The 18,498-nt window shown below is 37.8% G+C and overlaps 1 long non-coding RNA gene across 3 annotated transcripts in view; it reads left to right on the top strand.

Annotated features, from left to right (window-relative positions):
• The window catches only part of LOC147371951 (uncharacterized), a 73,818-nt gene that overhangs the window by 15,835 nt on the left and 39,485 nt on the right, over positions 1-18,498 (top strand). The window contains exon 3 of one of the 3 annotated variants that reach the window (XR_015164841.1): positions 2,803-2,972. The exons of the other annotated variants lie outside the window; for them this stretch is intronic. This is a non-coding gene — a long non-coding RNA (uncharacterized LOC147371951). Of the gene's footprint in view, positions 1-2,802; positions 2,973-18,498 lie in introns of those variants that run through there. 3 annotated transcript variants of the gene reach the window in all.

Raw genomic sequence — 18,498 nt, 5'->3', positions numbered from 1 at the left:
TGTTTTGCCAACCTCTTTGGTGGTGTTACTGCAGAGGGCATGTGCAGTACCCTGGTTTTGCTCCCAACATTGTGTTTTGAAAGCTCTTCAGAAGTGGCAGTTGGCTTTGTTTGGTTATTATTTTTATTATTATTTTTGGTCTTTTTGTGTCTTTTGTCCAGAATTTTCCCCAGCTGCATGTGCATGCACTTATTTTTACTCCTTTATAGCTCCTTTTGTTTCCTGAGGAGACATTTGTCCAGGTACAAGCACTTCAGCAAAGGGTCCCAGGTTCCAGCCTATCTCAGTCCTCTTCCTGGTACAGAAAGGGAGAAACTCTTACAAATGGACATTTCTCTTACAGTGTAAATATTTCTTACAGAAGGGTAAGTTTTCAGAGCCTCTCCTACGTCTGCTGTTTCTTAAAAATAACCAGCTCAAAATAGTATGCCAAAGTGCCACATCTTAGGTTTATATATTTTGCTTTCCATCAGAAAGGATGAATAGATGAAGCACAGGGAATTTTTAGGGTGGTTAAAACTATCCTGTATGAAACTATAATGGTGGATACATGGCAGTATGCATTTTTCAAAACTGATAGAACTGTATGGCATGAAGAGTGAGTCCTGGTGTAAATTATGGATTATGTGTAATGTATCAATATTGATTGTAAGAAGTATACACTATGAATGCAAGATGTTATTAATAGAGGAAACTAAGTGGGAGGTGGTTATGTGGAATTTCATTATATAGCTGGTCAGTTAGTCTGTAAATCTAAAAATGTACTAAAATATGAGATATATTAATTATAAAAATACAGAAATACAAGAGGATTTGCTAAATAATTTATTTGAATGCAGTCACTTCTGTCTTAAGAGTGTTGTAATTTATCTTGAGAATTCATGGCATTTGATTTTTGAAAATACCTTGATAATTGTTTTTCACAATGAAATCCAAAACTCATAGGGAATTAAAGTAGAAATACAGCCAGTATCTAAGCTATCCTGGGATTTATTTATCTATATTAGTCATAGTTTATTCTGTTATCACAAATCAATGCTAACTCATTTAATGCACCAACACTGAAGATAAATTATTTTGCCATATAATTGCTTTATGGATATTGAAATATCTGATATGACAATTAAAATTTTCAATATTATAAATTTGACCTTTTGTAAGTAATAGTTTTTGTTTGTTTTTTAACATAAGGTGGCTTGCATTTGTAAAGTTTGTGCACAGCTAAGTTTTGATATAGTGTGCAAGTTATTCTAGTCCAACTTAAAATATTTCTGTTTTTTATTATGGATGAAAATCTAAATCTACTTTTATTGAACAACAAATGCAAAACTCTGAGAGTTTAATGAAATATTCTTGTTATTCCAGAGATAACTGATTTAAATATAAACAAATACAGGTGGTTTATTTTCAAGCAGACTGGAGCACTTTGTTTTACTTGCCAGATTCAAGAGTTGCACGTGGTTAAATGAAACTAGTGAGCACCATGTGGGAAATTAACATTAAGAACATTGTTTATTCACTCAAAACTTCAGGATCATTTTTTCTTTCCCTGCCAAAACCAAATTTTTTTTTCATTCTCATGTGTCACACTGTATTTTCTTCTTATTTTAAACCCTATTATATATGAAACCAAGTAAGAAATGAAACTAGGCTTTATGATTTTATAAGTGACAGCAGTTTTGTTTATTTTTATGTGGAGTTTTCAATTCAGAGTAAAACTTCCTAAAATATTTTCAGGTTCTGTAATTAGGTGACAGCTGGCTTGTGAAATACCCAATGCCAATTAGCAGAAAATCTTTCGTAAGAGAACAATTGTAATGAATATAATTTCCAAGAGGATTTGCTGTACTTCTCTCCAAAAAATGAAAAACTTTTCTACTTTCTATTCACTTCAACTACAAGTTGATGTTTTTAGGATACACAGAAGCTTAATTTCCTGATTATCCTTCAATTTTTAAAATTTTTAATTCAATTGCTCATCATTATACACACACACACACACACACACACACGTGTGTGTGTGTATGTGTTAAAAAAAATAAAGCTTATCAGGAAAAGAACCTTCCTTGTATCCTGTATCGTATAAACCTCTTTCAGTTTAGAAATATATACTATATGGCTAAGAGATTCCATATCACCAAGCAATCTCTCTGTAGTATCTGTCTTTTGGATATGTAATGTATAAATTATTTGCTCACTCTTTTCTCAAAATAAGTATAATTGTGTTTATGAGGATACAGAAGTGACTATGGGAACAGAAGCAAAGGTCAATATGAAACCGCATTCCTGCTCAGATGAGACTCGAACCTAGCCATAACTCAGATTGGGACTTGAGTCCACAATGCCTGAATTAAGAGGGGACTCAAACCCATTGTCTTTTAATTGAAACTGCTCACTTGGTGCCAGGACTTACAAACATTCAGGGTCTTTAATCTCGTGGCAGAAAGAACTCAGCGAGAGGCAAAGTGACAGGAAAAATGTGAGTTTATTAGCACGCGTCAGTTGTGAGATATACAGGTGGGCAGGCAAGGGAGCACAGCCTAGAGAAAAAAATTTCATTTTTATAATAATAGGAAAAAACAGAGAGAAGAGACCATCACCTTCTTCCTCGTTCTTGGGTAGACGTGAAGACTTATACTGTTAGTTTCTCCTTTGGACCTACATGGTCTGACTGGGCCAGTTATGATGCTATTTAAATCATATGTATATTAGCAGGAGGGTGGTAACATGTACTAAAATATGCTAATTCGCCTCAGATTTTAGTATAATGTCCCCTTTCACCTAGTTTCCTTTCCCTTTCAGGTATTCCTGTCTTGACAACATGCAGAAATGTAACTCTTCAAGAACCGTTAACTCCCTGACTTTATGTAACAAGATTCAGTCCCCAGATCTATTGTCTTTTTTTTTTTTTTTAAAGTAACAGATCATCATATAGTCCAGTTGTTTTTAAACATGGCTGCTCGTTGGAAAGATCTATTGTCTTGAGTTATGACTATCAGGGTTTGTGGCTTGAGTGTGCCTGACACTTGAATGCACCTATCTTCCTTCAAGGTAGATTAGATTGTTGCTAAGTTACTGGATTCTTTTCTTGGGTGGTCAGTAGCTCACAACAGTCTCTCAAACTTCCTTAAAATCCCCTGTCTTTAAGCCTCTAGTGGGATTTCTAAATTATATAATCACCCTACTCTATATCAAGTGTGCCTCATAGAAAGAAAGAGAGCATTGATGCAAAAGGCAAATGGTGAGATTGGCAGAATTTTCTAGCTTGTCTAACAGGGATTTTCATTTTTTTAAGTATAATTGAAAAACCTACTGAAATATTTTGAAAATTTTTATGCTTAGACTTTGAAGGATTATGAATATCCCTCAACTGAGTTTAGGCACAGGTTATTTTTTTTTTTAATTTATGTTTAATTAGAGGATAATTGCTTTACTATATTGTGTTGGTTTCTGCCATACATCAACATGAATTAGCCATAGGTATACATAGGTCCCCTCCTTTTTGAACTTCCCTCCCACTTCCCACCTCGTCCCACCCCTCTATGTTGTCACAGAGCATGGGATTTGAACAGTTCAACAGTATAATTGTATTAAAAAGCAGTGACATTACTCTTCTGACAAAGGTCCATATAGTCAAAGCTATGGTTTTTCCAGTTGTCCTATACAGATGTAAGAATTGGAGCATAAAAAAGGCTGAGTGCCAAAGAATTGATGCTTTCAAACTGTGGTGTTGGAGAAGACTTTTGAGAGTCCCTTCAACAGCAAGGAAATCAAACCAGTCAATCCTGAAGAAAATCAACCCTGAATATTCATTGGAAGAACTGATGCTAAAGCTCCAATACTTTGGCCTCATGATGCAAAGAACCACCTCATTGGAAAATACCTTGATGCTGGGAAAGATAGAAGGCAAAAGAAGAAGGGGATGACAGGGGACGAGATGGTTGGATGGTATCACTTACTCAGTTGACATGAGTTGGATCAAATTTCAGGAGATGGTGAAGGACAGGGAAGCCTGATGTGCTGCAGTTCATGGAGTCAAAAGGAGTTGGACAGAACTGAGCCACTGAACAACAACAAAAATTTTTATGGATAGCTATTATCTATCAAGCCTTTCAATTTTTAAATAATTACTCTGTGTCTCAGAGTTCTAATTGCCATATAACAATCTCTTTGCTCTCTCCCTTGTGTCTATGTTTAGGTTATATAATTTCCTCAGTTTTTTCCCTAAATAATTGAAATTTACACAGAGGTACTTTATACTAAAATTATTATAGGAAAATAGCTTGTAAAACAAAAGGCATAATGACTCATGTCACAGAGTTTATAACAGTAGATCCACAACAAGTGTTTCAACTTATGTAAGTTTTATAACTTGATTTGAGGGAAAAAAGTAAGCAATTAGAGGTTGATTTGCAGATATTGGTCTTTAAAGAATACCATCTACCATACAAATTCTTATAGATCAGGAATATTTAAGGTATAGGAAGTTATTACATTTATTCCTTTAAATTTATTAAGATCAAGAGAGTACATTTTTTTCAAGTTGTGAATATTAGGTTTAGTTTTTTAAAAAGCAACAGTGGGGGTTAAAAGCACAGATAATATATAATGTGCTCTAAGTTACCTTCTTAAAGGCAACTAAGCATTTATTGACCAGAGCAGTGGGTTAGAGACAGCAAAGGATCTGATAATGATGTGGTGGGCAGCCTCTGAAATAGCCCCCTGCTATTTCCACTTGCTAATGTTTACCCCTTTGTGTGAGTCTCCTCTTCTTGAGAGTGGACTAGATGTAATGATTAATATCAAACAAATACAAAAAAGGTTTATGACATCAGAGATTAGGTTTTAAAATCTGTTTCTTTTCTTACTGTCTTTCTTGCTCTGAAGGGAAGCCAGTTCCCATGTTATAGGCTATCCTACAGAGAGGCCCATGAGGTAAGAAACAGATGACTCTTTCAAACAGTCAGCAAGAATCTGAGGCCTGCAAAAATAATCTTGGAGAAGGCAATGGCAACCCACTCCAGTACTCTTGCCTGGCAAATCCCATGGACGGAGGAGTGAAGTGTGTTTTCCCCAAGTTAAACCTTGAGATGACCAAAGCCCTTAACTGCAGACCAAAGACAGAGGACCCAATTAAGCCAATCATGAATTCCCCACCCACAGACACTCTATAAGAATATATTTTGCTGTTTTATGCTGCTACTTTTTATTATGCAGCAATTTATGACTGTTACAATAAGAAAAAGCCCAGCTGACTTCAAAATATATTCAGATGATTATGAAAAAATAAATGTAATAAAGGAGTGATTTCACCTGCAATATTTTTTTTGGCATTTAAAAAAACTTAATTTTCAGATAATTGTACATCTACAAGCAGTTATAAAAAATAATATAGAAAAAACCCATACTTTTCACTCAGTTTCTCCTAATGTTAACTATTTAAGTATACTAAACTAGAGCTTCTCTGTTGGCTCAGATGGTAAAGAATCTGCCTGCAAATGCAGGAGACCTGGGTTCGATTCCTAGGTCAGGAAGATGCCTTGGAGAAGGAAATAAAAACCCACTACAGTATTCTCACCTGGAGAATTACATGGACAAAGAGCCTGGTGGGATACAGTCTAGAGGTCACAAAGAGTCGGACTTGACTTTCATTTTCAAAATAGCACAGCCATCACTTGCGATATTTTTAAAAAGTATTGGTTCAGTTCAGTTCACTTGCTCAGTCATGTCCGACTCTTTGCGACCCCATGAATCACAGAATGCCAGGCCTCCCTGTCCATCACCAACTCCCAGAGTTCACTCAAACTCATACCCATCGAGTCGGTGATGCAATCCAGCCATCTCATCCTCTGTCGTCCCTTCTCCTCCTGCCCCCAATCCCTCCCAGCATCAGAGTCTTTTCCAATGAGTCAACTCTTCGCATGAGGTGGCCAAAGTATTGGAGTTTCAGCCTCAGCATCAGTCCTTCCAATGAACACCCAGAACTGATCTCCTTTAGAGTGGACTGGTTGGATCTCCTTGCAATCCAAGGAATTCTCAAGAGTCTTCTCCAACACCACAGTTCAAAAGCATCAATTTTTCGGCGCTCAGCTTTCTTCATAGTCCGACTCTCACATCCATACATGACCACTGCAAAAACCATAGCCTTGACTAGATGGACCTTTGTTGGCAAAGTAATGTCTCTGCTTTTGAATGTGCTATCTAGGTTGGTCATAACTTTCCTTCCAAGGAGTAAGCATCTTTTAATTTCATGGCTGCAGTCACCATCTGCAGTGATTTTGGAGCCCAGAAAAATAAAGTCTGACACTGTTGCCACTGTTTCCCCATCTATTTCCCATGAAGTGATGGGACCAGATGCCATGATCTTCATTTTCTGCATGTTGAGCTTTAAGCTAACTTTTTCACTCTCCTCTTTCACTTTCATCAAGAGGTTTTTTAGTTCCTCTTCACTTTCTGCCATAAGGGTGGTGTCATCTGCATATCTGAGATTACTGATATTTCTCCTGGCAATCTTGATTCCAGCTTGTGCTTTTTCTAGCCCAGCGTTTCTCATGATGTACTCTGCATAGAAGTTAAATAAGCAGGGTGACAATATACAACATTGACGTTCTCCTTTTCCTGTTTGGAACCAGTCTGTTGTTCCATGTCCAGTTCTAACTGTTGCTTCCTGCCTGCATATAAGTTTCTCAAGAGGCAGGTCAGGTGCTCTGGTATTCCCATCTCTTTCAGAATTTTCCACAGTTTATTGTGATCTGCTCAAAGTCTTTGGCATAGTCAATAAAGCAGAAATAGATGTTTTTCTGGAACTCTCTTGCTTTTTCCATGATCCAATGGATGTTGGCAATTTGATCTCTAGTTCCTCTGCCTTTTCTAAAACCAGTGTGAGCATCTGGAAGTTCACGGTTCACATATTGCTGAAGCCTGGCTTGGAGAATTTTGAGCATTACTTTACTAGCGTGTGAGATGAGTGCAATTGTGTGGTAATTTGAGCATAGCTAACTCCATAGTAAGAGACACAGATGTTTTCTTGGCTTCCTCTTTGCATCACTCAAAATAGGCTAGATATAGATGCTGAGATAAAGGTAGAAATAGAAACCAAGATACAGAGGTATAGGTATATATGTATAGTTTACTACTCTATCATGCTACTTGTATTACAAATTAGTGCAGTTTGGGGATTAAACATCTGTTCATCATAGTCAGACTCCAAGGTTATTACTGAAACACTCACCAGTTTGACATGTTACTGAGCAGTGTGCCAGAAAGAAAGCAGCTCTGGAGTGTCTTAGACTAGGAATTAATATTTTGGCCCACAGGTGGCACATATCTGCTAACAACTCACTGATCCGAAGTTGCAGTGATAGCTGCTGCTGCTAAGTCACTTCAGTTGTGTCCAACTCTGCAATCCCATAGACGGCAGCCCACCAGGCTCCGCTGTCCCTGGGATTCTCCAGGCAAGAACACTGGGGTGGGTTGTCATTGCCTTCTCCAGCGGTGGTAACTACACTCAACCAAAAGGAGGACAGAATTTTAATCTTATGATAAATCAGGAATGGATTACAACTGGAAGTAGTTAACAGCCTAATTGGCTATCACACTGTGAAAAGCTTCTTGATACTTTTCATTGTAAATTTTATATATTTTTGTTTTTTAAAGATACATCAGAAGTAATATCCCAGGCTTGACTTGAAATACTGTATTAGAAACATTAATTGAAATTAATTAAAAAGCTACATTGAACTGAACTATTTTTCACAGACTTTGTAATGGTATTTTATACCCCAGTTGAGTACTTAATCTTTTAGGAATATATCCTACCATGCCTCCCAGCACATAGTTACTTTTTTGTTTGGTTGGTTGGCTATTTTTGGTTTGTTTTCTTTTTTTCTTTAGTATCTCCCTAGTTTATGTATGTGTTGAGGGTTGGAGGCAGGGGATGTCGTGGGTATCTGCAAACTAAACCATTTTTAAAATTTATTCTTTACTCCACTTCATCTGTACAGGTTTCCCCAGTACTTATTGGCCTTTTGTTTGTTAATTTTTGTTTTGTTTATTGATGATTCTCTGGAATTACAATACTGTATTGTTTTATCTGTATACTTTATAAGACACTTGTCTATTTTATTGTTAATTAATTCAACAATGCATATTGTACCTTTCTATTTTGGCAGTGTTTTTATAATGAATGAATATAGCAGTAAAAAAGTTTAAAAATTACCTGACCTCACAGTACACATCTTCATAAGGAAGATAGTAAACTAATAAAAAGTAAAACACACATTATGATAGGTAGTGATGTGTCCTTTAAAGAAAAAATGAGCAATGAAGAATATAGGTAGTATTAAAGGCTTTTCTAATACTCTCACATTTAAGCAAAAATCCAGAAAAGATGAGACAGTCAAAGGGTCATTGACATAAGAAGAAACAGCTGTTAGACTGAGAGGATGGCAAGTGCAAAGACCCTGTGGTGGGAACATCCTTACGATACAGGTATTGTAAGGAAGTATGGATAGGCAATGGCAACCCACTCCAGTACTCTTGCCTGGAGAATCCCATGGACGGAGGAGCCTGGTAGGCTGCAGTCCATGGAGTCGCTAAGAGTCAGACACGACTGAACGACTTCACTTTCACTTTTCACTTTCATGCATTGGAGAAGGAAATGGCAACCCACTTCTGTGTTCTTGCCTGGAGAATCCCAGGGATGGGGGAGCCAGGTGGGCTGCCGTCTATGGGGTCGCACAGAGTCGGACACGACTGAAGTGACTTAGCAGTAGCAGCATGGATAGGAAAGAGTCTGCCAGGAAGACAGTGCTAGTAATTAATATATGACAGAGCCAGTGTCCTGCTTATGCAGGAAACTATGTCTCACTGTATTTATCTTTATTTTTTATAGCACAAAAAACTCCTTAGAGAATATTGGGCAGTTAGATATGCTTACACTTATGTTTAAAAATATCAGCATGACTGTGAAGCAACAAAGATATATATACAGGGAAATATAGCCATTATTTTGTAATAACTTGAAAAGGAGTATAATCTATAAAAACACTGGATCACTATGCTACATACCTGAAACTAATGGATTTAGTAAGTCAACCATATTTCAATTAAAATATATAAATATACATCAGTGTAACCATTGTCTTGAAAGTATGGGGATATGGTGGTAGCTTAAGCACACGAGTAGAAGCAATGAAAGTAATAAGATGTTATTATATTACAAAATTATTTCAAAAGCAAATTTATTTTGAATGGTTAGCTGTACAGTATGAGAGATAGGAAGAATCAAGAGAGTTTTCAACATTTTTTTGCCTATTCCACTGTAAAGAATTTCAATTAACAGTGAAGGAAGAAATTGGAAGAATAATTTGGGATAAAAAGAGTAAATTTTAATTTTTGTATATTAGGTTTAAGATGTGAATTAGATATACACATGGAGATATTGAAAGCATGGATGTATTTATCTAAAATATATGGAAGAAGTACAGCTGGAGAAGTACAGTATCTACCTTGGGGGAGTCATCTGTGCATAAATGATTTTTAAACCATAAGTCTAGATATCATTATGAAAGAGTGAATTGAGTGAAGTCAGAGAAGATAGGAGGTCAAAAATTTAAAGCCCCAGGGAATTCAAATGTTTAAAATCAAGGGATAAGAAGGAACTAGAAAAAAGTCATTGAGAGGAATGATTAATGAATTAGGAATAAAATCATAGTGGAATGTTCCTTAGCCAAATTGGAAAAAAAAAAATCAGGTCATCAATTATGTTGATTGCTGCTGACCAAGTAAGATGAAGACTGAAAATAGACAATTAGATTTAACAATGTTGAGATCACTGGTAACCTTGACAGGAATGGTTTAGGTGAGGTTGTGAGCTAGAAATCTGCTTCAAATAACTGATAAAGGTGGGGGGGGGGAAGACCAGGAATTGGAAGGGGAGCAGAAAAACTGAGTTAGTAGCTAGATGAGTATTGGCTTCAGAGAAAACAATTAAGGTGAGAAAAATTGCACATACATAGATGGACTGGAGAGATTCTTAGGTAAGTGACAAAGGATGATGTTCATTGCAAATGTGAGCATATTTTATAGAACAATAAAAAGAAAGAGGTCTTCCCTGGTGGCTCAGCGGTAAAGAATCCACCTGCTAATGCAGGAGATGCGGGTTCCATCCCTGCATCAGGAAGATCCTCTGGAGAAGGAAATGGCAACCCACTCCAGTATTCTTGTATGGAAAATCCCATGGACAGAGGATCCTGGCAGGCTGCAGTCTTCGGGGCCACAAAGAGTTGGACACCACTGAATGACTAAATAACAACAATGAGAGAAAAGAAAGAAAATACTGTCACAGAGAAATGGAGAACAAAAACAGTACTGTGACCATGGGAATTGCAAAGTTCACAACTCATAGTGGAAAGATGTTTGAATCTGAACATAGATGAGATGGTGTGAAACAGTCATGTGAATTAGTAGGTTGGGAAAATATAGAATGGTTACTGGGAAGCACTGAGAACAACCTAAAGTATTTGTTGATTTTCAATGAGGGCAGTTGGCATGTTTGTGAGTACATTTTTGTTTAGTGTATGGGTTTTGTTTTGCTCAGACACATTAGCCACAGCAATATACCTGCAGGTGAAGAGTAGGAAGAAGGTAGGAATTAGATGATTTTGAGGTTTTTGTTGGATAGGTGTGATGAAAGTAGACATGGCAAATGAGGTAAGGATACAGTGAAGGGATGATTAACATTGGACTGTGAGATTTTCACTTGTTAAGAAGGAAAGTGATGATATGAATCGGACAAGCAGTAGTGAAAAGTTGGTATAATCAATGCAGTTTTAACTTTAACTAATTTAACTTAGAAGGTCAATGATATGTGGAGTCAGGATACTAACAGGAGTAAGTTGTAAAGTGAAAAGGTGCTGGTTGGAGACTGCGATGCTTACAATGGAAGCTTGGGGGATGATTATGAGTATAGACCTCTCTAGTGTAAAGTATTGAACGTGTTAGTTGCTCAGTTGTGTCAGACTCTTTGCAACCCCATGGACTATAGCCTGCCAGGCTCCTCTATCCATGGAATTCTCCAGGCAAAAATACTGGAGAGGGTTGCCATTTCCTTCTGCAGGGGATCTTCTCAACCCAGGGATCAAAGCTAGGTCTCCTGCATTGCAGATGAATTATTTACTGTCTGGGCCACCAGGAAAGCCCTCCCAGGTGTATGCATCTAGTAAATGGTTGAAGCAAGGCAGAGGATGAGGTCCATGGGACAGGAGAGGTCCAGGTGCTGAGATGAGATTTCTCTTTTTTTTTTTTTTAATTTTATTTCCTTTTATTTTTTAACTTTACAATATTGTATTGGTTTTGCCATAGATTTCTAAATGTGACGATCAGAACAGTGAAGGTATATAATTTCTGTCCTTAATTTTAAGATTTTGTTTAAAGTTACCATTGTGGCATAATGACCATTTGGGCAGGCTTTAGACAGTGGCATGAATCTGAGAGACATGTGTCAGCCACTTAATCTCTCTGTATCTCACTTTTCCCATCTATAAAATTGGAATATAATAACAACTCAGAGTTCAGTTCAATCACTCAGTCATGTCTGACTCTTTGCAACCCCATGGACTGTAGCACACCAGGCCTCCCTGTCCATCACCAACTCCTGGAGTTTACCCAACTCATGTCCATTGAGTCGGTGATGCCATCCAACCATCTCATTCTCTGTTGTCCCCTTCTTCTCCTGCCCTCAGTCTTTCCCAGCATCAGGGTCTTTTCAAATGAGTCAGTTCTTTGCATGAGGTGGCCAAAGTATTGGAGTTTCAGCTTCAACATCAGTCCTTCCAATGAACACTTAGCACTGATCTTTAGGATGGACTGGTTGGATCTCCTTGCAGTCCAAGGGACTCTCAAGAGTCTTCTCCAACACCACAGTTCAAAAGCATCAATTCTTCGGTGTTCAGCTTTCTTTATAGTCCAACTTCAATCCATACATGACTACTTGAAAAACCATATCCTTGACTGCTGCTGCTGCTGCTGCTAAGTTGCTTCAGTCGTGTCCAACTCTGTGCGACCCCATAGACGGAAGCCCACCAGGCTCCCCCGTCCCTGGGATTCTACAGGCAAGAACACTGGAGTGGGTTGCCATTTTCTTCTCCAATGCATGAAAGTGAAAAGTGAAAAGGAAGTTACTCAGTCGTGTCCGACTCCTAGCGACCCCATGGACTGCAGCCTACCAGGCTCCTCCATCCCTGGGATTTTCCAGGTAAGAGCGCTGGAGTGGGGTGCCATTGCCTTCTCCAATCCTTGACTATACGGAAAAAAGTGAAAAAGTTGGTATTTTTATTCAGCACTTATGAAGCTCTCAGTAAATATCAATTATTGTTATTTTTTGAATAAGTTTAGTTCATATAGCAGACGTTCTGAAAGAAAAAGATTTCTGTACAATGGCATAAACCCTACTGATACTATTTTAAGTTCTCAAATTTAAGACCTTTCTTCTGACCTTCAGTTTGTAACTTCAGAAAGTAACTTCAGAAAGATTTCAATTACTTTCATTGGCAAATGGTGAACAAATTAATATTCTAGATTTGTTACTTTCTCCCATATGCCATAGACAATACTGGAGCAAAGCCAAATAGCAAAAATGGGAAAAGTTGTGTTTAGGGGTAAAGAGTTTAGGCTGTAAAACAAGAAAAAAGAATCAGCAAGATGGATTGGAACAGAAGATAAACTTAGTGTTCAATTTATAAGGGCTTCTTTATAATTCTGGTGATAAGAAATGACTAGCTAGAGACACACCAAGATGAGTTCTGCATAGTTTTCTATACTACTCTGATAATATATAAAAATTCTGTGGTTCCTAAACTTGTTATGCATTCCCTAGCTTGAACTATTTTTTTTTTAAATAAGTAGTTTGTTGTTTTCACAAAGACCCAAATCTCTTAAGTTACATTAAATGATTAGCATTAGACTTTAAGTTTTTCTGTATCCTAAATTTTATACTATCTAACAAGGGCTTCCAATTCCAAAAATCCATCGAAGCAATATAATTTGAATAAATAAGATTTTATATTTTTAAATGGTAAATTTCAATGTATGTTTCATTGATAAATTATTAGCATGTAACACAATTCTTTCTGTAATAATTGCCTGGGTATACTGAACTTAAGCCCAGGATTTACACAGTATGTTTACTAATGCACTTTCTATTAATTGAAAAATTTGAGTTATTTCTAAAAATATATTTCACTTTCACGAAGGGGGGAAATGTAATAATAAGAGTTTCCCTCATAGAGAATCCCAAGCCTCAAGCATATTTTATATTAAATCTCAAGACCATGAAAAGGAAAGACCTGATTAATTTTAATTATAGTGAACAGCAAAAAGATATGGATGATTCCTCAGGCAAACAGTGTTCTGATCAAACTGAAATAAGCATATTAAATCTAATGCCTAGTAGTCAGAAATTGTTCAACAGAGTTTGAGGAATACCAGGGTAACATTTGATGATAACTGTGGATATGATTTAATAAAGGATACAAGTAAATCAAGTCCTAAAACTCTTTGAGTGAAAAAACACTGTCCGAATTAAGATATTGAAATGTATTGGCAAAAGTAAATATTAAAATTCTTTATTTATTTAAGCACCAAAAGAAAAAAAGCATGAACATCTCAAAAAGTGTTGTATCTATTATTATCAAAAGTAGCTTATGCTATAAGACAATATGTGTATTCGTTATTTGAAAACTTTAGTTTCTGTGAAACAGACAGATCAACTGACACTATTCTTATTCCTGGGAGACTAAAACTAATCTCTTCACCTATGTAGTATATCTACTTACTAAGGGTAAAATCCCAAGTTTAACTTAACACAGGCTTGGCTAGAATGAACAGATGGAAGATATTTCCATAATAATATCATCATCACTATCATTTTATTAACCAGTAATCAGAGAATCACCTCATCTTCTCCCATATTAAATTTTTAAAAAATTTTTCTTCTAGTTTTATTGAAATATAATTGACATAACTCACTATATAAGTTTAAGGTGTACAGCATCATGAAATGATGACCACAGTAAGTTTAATGAACATCCAGCATCTCATACAGATACACAGTAAAAGAAATAGAATTTGTGTGTGTGTGTGTGTGTGATTTTCATCACACTCAGGATTTACTCTTTTAAAAAGTGTCATATGTAACCTAGGGTAATTTTGATCATATTTATCATGTTGTACATATATCTTAGTACTTATCTTAGAACTGGAAGTTTGTACCCTCCACCCTTGCCTCTGGTAACCAGAAATCTGATCTCTTTTTCTGTGAGTTTAGTTTTTTTGAAATATGACTGACTTACAACACTATTTTAGTTCCTGGTGCACAACATAGTGATTCGCTATATCTATGAATTTCAGAATATTCACCACAGTGAAAAAAGTGAAAGTGTTAGTTTCGCTCTTGTGTCTGACTCTGCGACCCCATGGACTGTAGCACTCCAGGATCCTCTGTCCATGAAAATCCCGAGGCAACAACACTGGAGTGGGTAGCCATTCCCCTATCTCCAGGGGATCTTCCTGCCCCACAGATTGAAGCTGGGTCTCCTGCATTGCAGGAGGATCTTTTTACCATCTGAGACATTAATATTTGTCACTACAGACAGATATTATGTAGTTATTGACTGTATTCTTCACACTGTATATTTAATACCCATGATTCATTTATTTTATAACTGGAAGTTTGTACCTCTTAATCTCCCTCAACTACTTCTCTCCTCCCTCCAACCCCCTTTCCTCTGACAACTACCTGTTTGTTCTCTGTATCTGTGATTCTGTTTCTCTTTTCTTATGTTTGTTCATTAGTTTTGTTTTTTAGATTCCACATATAAGTGGAATATATAGTACTTGTCTCTGTCTGACTTATTTCACTAAGGATAATACACTTATGGTCTATCTGTGTTATCACAGGATTTCTTGGACTTGGATGTCTGTTTCCTTCCCCAGTTTAGGAAAGTTTTCAGCTCTTACCTCTAAATAGGTTCTCCATTCCTTTCTTACTCCTTCTGAGAGCCCTATAATATGAATGTTATTACCCTTGATATAGTCTAAGAGATCTCTTAAACTATCCTCATATTTTAAAATTCTTTTTTCTATTTAGCTTGTGTGATTTCTGCTATGTATTCCAGATCACTGATCTGTTCCTCTGTATTATATGACGTACTGTTGACTCCTTCTAATTTTTTTTTCTTTTTTATTTTTAAATTTCACTTATTGTATTCTTCAGTTCTGTTTAGTTACTATTTATATCTTCTGTCTTTGTTGATATTCTCACTGGATTCATCCATTCTTCCTTGAGTTTGTTGAGCATCTTGATGATCATTACCTTGAACTCTTGATGAGATATATTGCTTATCTCTACTGCATTTAGCTCTTTTTCTGAGCTTTATCATTTTTTATCATTTAGAACATATTCTTGTACCTCATTTTCCCAATTCTGTGTTTATTTCTACGTGTTCAGTAGATTGGTTACATTTCCCAGTCTTGGAGAAGTGGCCTTATGTAGATGTTCAGTGGGAGCCAATAGTGTACTCCCTTCTGCTCACCAGAGCTATATTCCTAGATGCCCCCATGTGGATTGAGGACACCCTTCTTTTGTGGCCAGGCTAAATACTTTGGGCTGGTACGCCGGGCTGGTGGGCCTGACTGGCTCCTGGTCCTGTTGGCTGTAAGACTGTGTTATAGCTGTGAGGTCACTGAAGTGTGTTTCAGGCTTCCTACAGAGTTGGCTCATGGCCCAGGCAGTCCCAGGCTGGTGCTGGTCTGCTGGTAGGTAGGAACTGGTCTGCTCGTAGGAATATGGCTGTCTGTTTGGCCTAGGGGTTGTATGGAGTTATTGCCATTCAGCCGATCGCTGGGCAAGGCAAGTTCCCCACGTGGCTGTCTTCATAGCTTGGGGGCCTCAGAGCCAGGGCCAGCCCACTAGGGACTGGGGCTGAATCCCCACACGCTGCCTATGAAGCCTCAAGGGGCCCCTAGCTGGTGCTATGTGAGTGGGTGGAGCCAGGTCTCTGGGGCTAATAGGCCAGAGATAGGGTTGCAAAATGGCATGTGCCAGCACCCATGTTCTTGCAGTATAACAGGCTTTCAGTGTCAGCTCCTGCCTCTATCTCTACAGCCAGGGAGAGTACCAGTTGCCTCTTGCCTTTTGGAAAAGCTCTCCAAAATCAGAAAGTGGATCTGACTCAGATTCTTTTCAAATTGCTGCCTCTGTATTGAATCTTGGAGCATGTGCAAGCTTGGATGCACCCTTTGAGTCAAGAATCTTGTGTTGCCTATAGTTATCTGGATCTCCTAAATGTAAACCTTGCTGATATTAAAAGCCAGGCATTCTATCTGTTCATCTTCCTTGTGCCAGAGCCCAGGTGTGGAGCTCAGGCTTGGAATCCTGGCTCCATGGGGAGGACCTCTAAAGTTGTAATATTCCTCCCATTTTGGAGTTGCTAACCTGGGGATGTTAGATCTAAATATACTGTGTCTCTACTGGTTCTACTCATGTGGTTCCTTTTTTATGTATTTAGTTATGTTATGGAAAATCTTTTCTGCTAATCTTCAGGACATTCTTATAGATAGTTGCTCTCAAGTAGTTTTAATTTTAGTGTGTTCAGGGTAGACAGTGAGTTCAGAGTTTTCCTACTTTGCCATCTTGGCCACTTTCCTATAAGTGCTAATTGAGTTTTTGCTACGTAAATAATAACACAGAAAGTTTTTGAAACACAACTCACAAAAGTAATTATCAGATACCAGAAAAATGTAGAATTTTACATTTGTTTGCTTTTCATATTAATACAATTTAAAATAGGAAAAAAATAGTATTCCGTAGCAATCAATGCTGGCTAAAATAGTGAAATGGAGTACCAAACAATGTAGCGAAAGTGTAAATTTTTAAAATTTTCTTTAAAACCTTTTTCTGCATTGATGAGGTAATGAAGCTTTTCATATTCCACATCTCAAATGTAGTTTGAGAAAATAATCATAGGTGAGTTTTTTAAAGACGGTTATTATCCACTCTTTACTAGCGTGTGAGATGAGTGCAATTGTGAGGTAGTATGCCAAAGAGTGCTCAAACTACTGCACAATTGCACTCATCTCACACGCTAGTAAAGTAATGCTCAAAATTCTCCAAGCCAGGCTTCAGCAATATGTGAACCGTGAACTTCCTGATGTTCAAGCTGGTTTTAGAAAAGGCAGAGGAACCAGAGATCAAATTGCCAACATCCACTGGACCATGGAAAAAGCAAGAGAGTTCCAGAAAAATTTCTATTTCTGCTTTATTGACTATGCCAAAGCCTTTGACTGTGTGGATCACAATAAACTGTGGGAAATGAAAGAGATGGAAATACCAGACCACCTGACCTGCCTCTTGAGAAATTTGTACGCAGGTCAGGAAGCAACAGTTAAAACTGGACATGGAACAACAGACTGGTTCCAAATAGGAAAAGGAGTACGTCAAGGCTGTAAATTGTCATCCTGTTTATTTAACTTCTATGCAGAGTACATCATGAGAAACGCTGGGCTGGAAGCATAAGCTGGAATCAAGATTGCCCGGAAAAATATCAATAACCTCAGATATGCAGATGACACCACCCTTATGGCAGAAAGTGAAGAGGAACTCAAAAGCCTCCGGATGAATGTGAAAGTGGAGAGTGAAAAAGTTGGCTTAAAGCTCAACATTCAGAAAACGAAGATCGTGGCATCTGGTCCCTCCACTTCATGGGAAATAGATGGGGAAACAGTGGAAACAGTGTCAGACTTTATTTTCCCGGGCTCCAAAATCACTGCAGATGGTGACTGCAGCCAAGAAATTAGAAGACGCTTACTCCTTGGAAGGAAAGTTATGACCAACCTAGGTAGCCTATTGAAAAGCAGAGACATTACTTTGCCAACAAAGGTTTGTTTAGTCAAGGCTATGGTTTTTCCTGTGGTCATGTATGGATGTGAGAGTTGGACTGTGAAGAAGGCTGAGTGCCGAAGAATTGATGCTTTTGAACTGTGGTGTTGGAGAAGACTCTTGAGAGTCCCTTGGACTGCAAGGAGATCCAACAAGTCCATTCTGAAGGAGATCAGCCCTGGGATTTCTTTGGAAGGAATGATGCTAAAGCTGAAACTCCAGTACTTTGGCCACCTCATGTGAAGAGTTGACTCATTGGAAAAGACTCTGATGCTGGGAGGGATTGGGGGCAGGAGGAGAAGGGGACAACAGAGGATGAGATGGCTGGATGGCGTCACTGACTCGATGGATGTGAGTCTGAGTGAACTCCAGGAGTTGGTGATGGACAGGGAGGCCTGGCGTGCTGCAATTCATGGGGTTGCAAAGAGGCAGACATGACTGAGCGACTGACCTGATCTGATCTGATCTGATGAGCATTCTTTGGCATTGCCTTTCTTTGGGATTGGAATGAAAACTGACCTTTTCCAGTTCTGTGGCCACTGCTGAGTTTTCCAAATTTG

The sequence above is a fragment of the Bos grunniens genome, chromosome 5, assembly GCF_055505025.1.
Source record: "Bos grunniens cultivar Pamir isolate PY7600 chromosome 5, Bosgru_T2T1.0, whole genome shotgun sequence".
NCBI classification, from domain to species: domain Eukaryota; kingdom Metazoa; phylum Chordata; class Mammalia; order Artiodactyla; family Bovidae; genus Bos; species Bos grunniens.
This window is presented reverse-complemented; position numbering and strand designations above follow the sequence as displayed.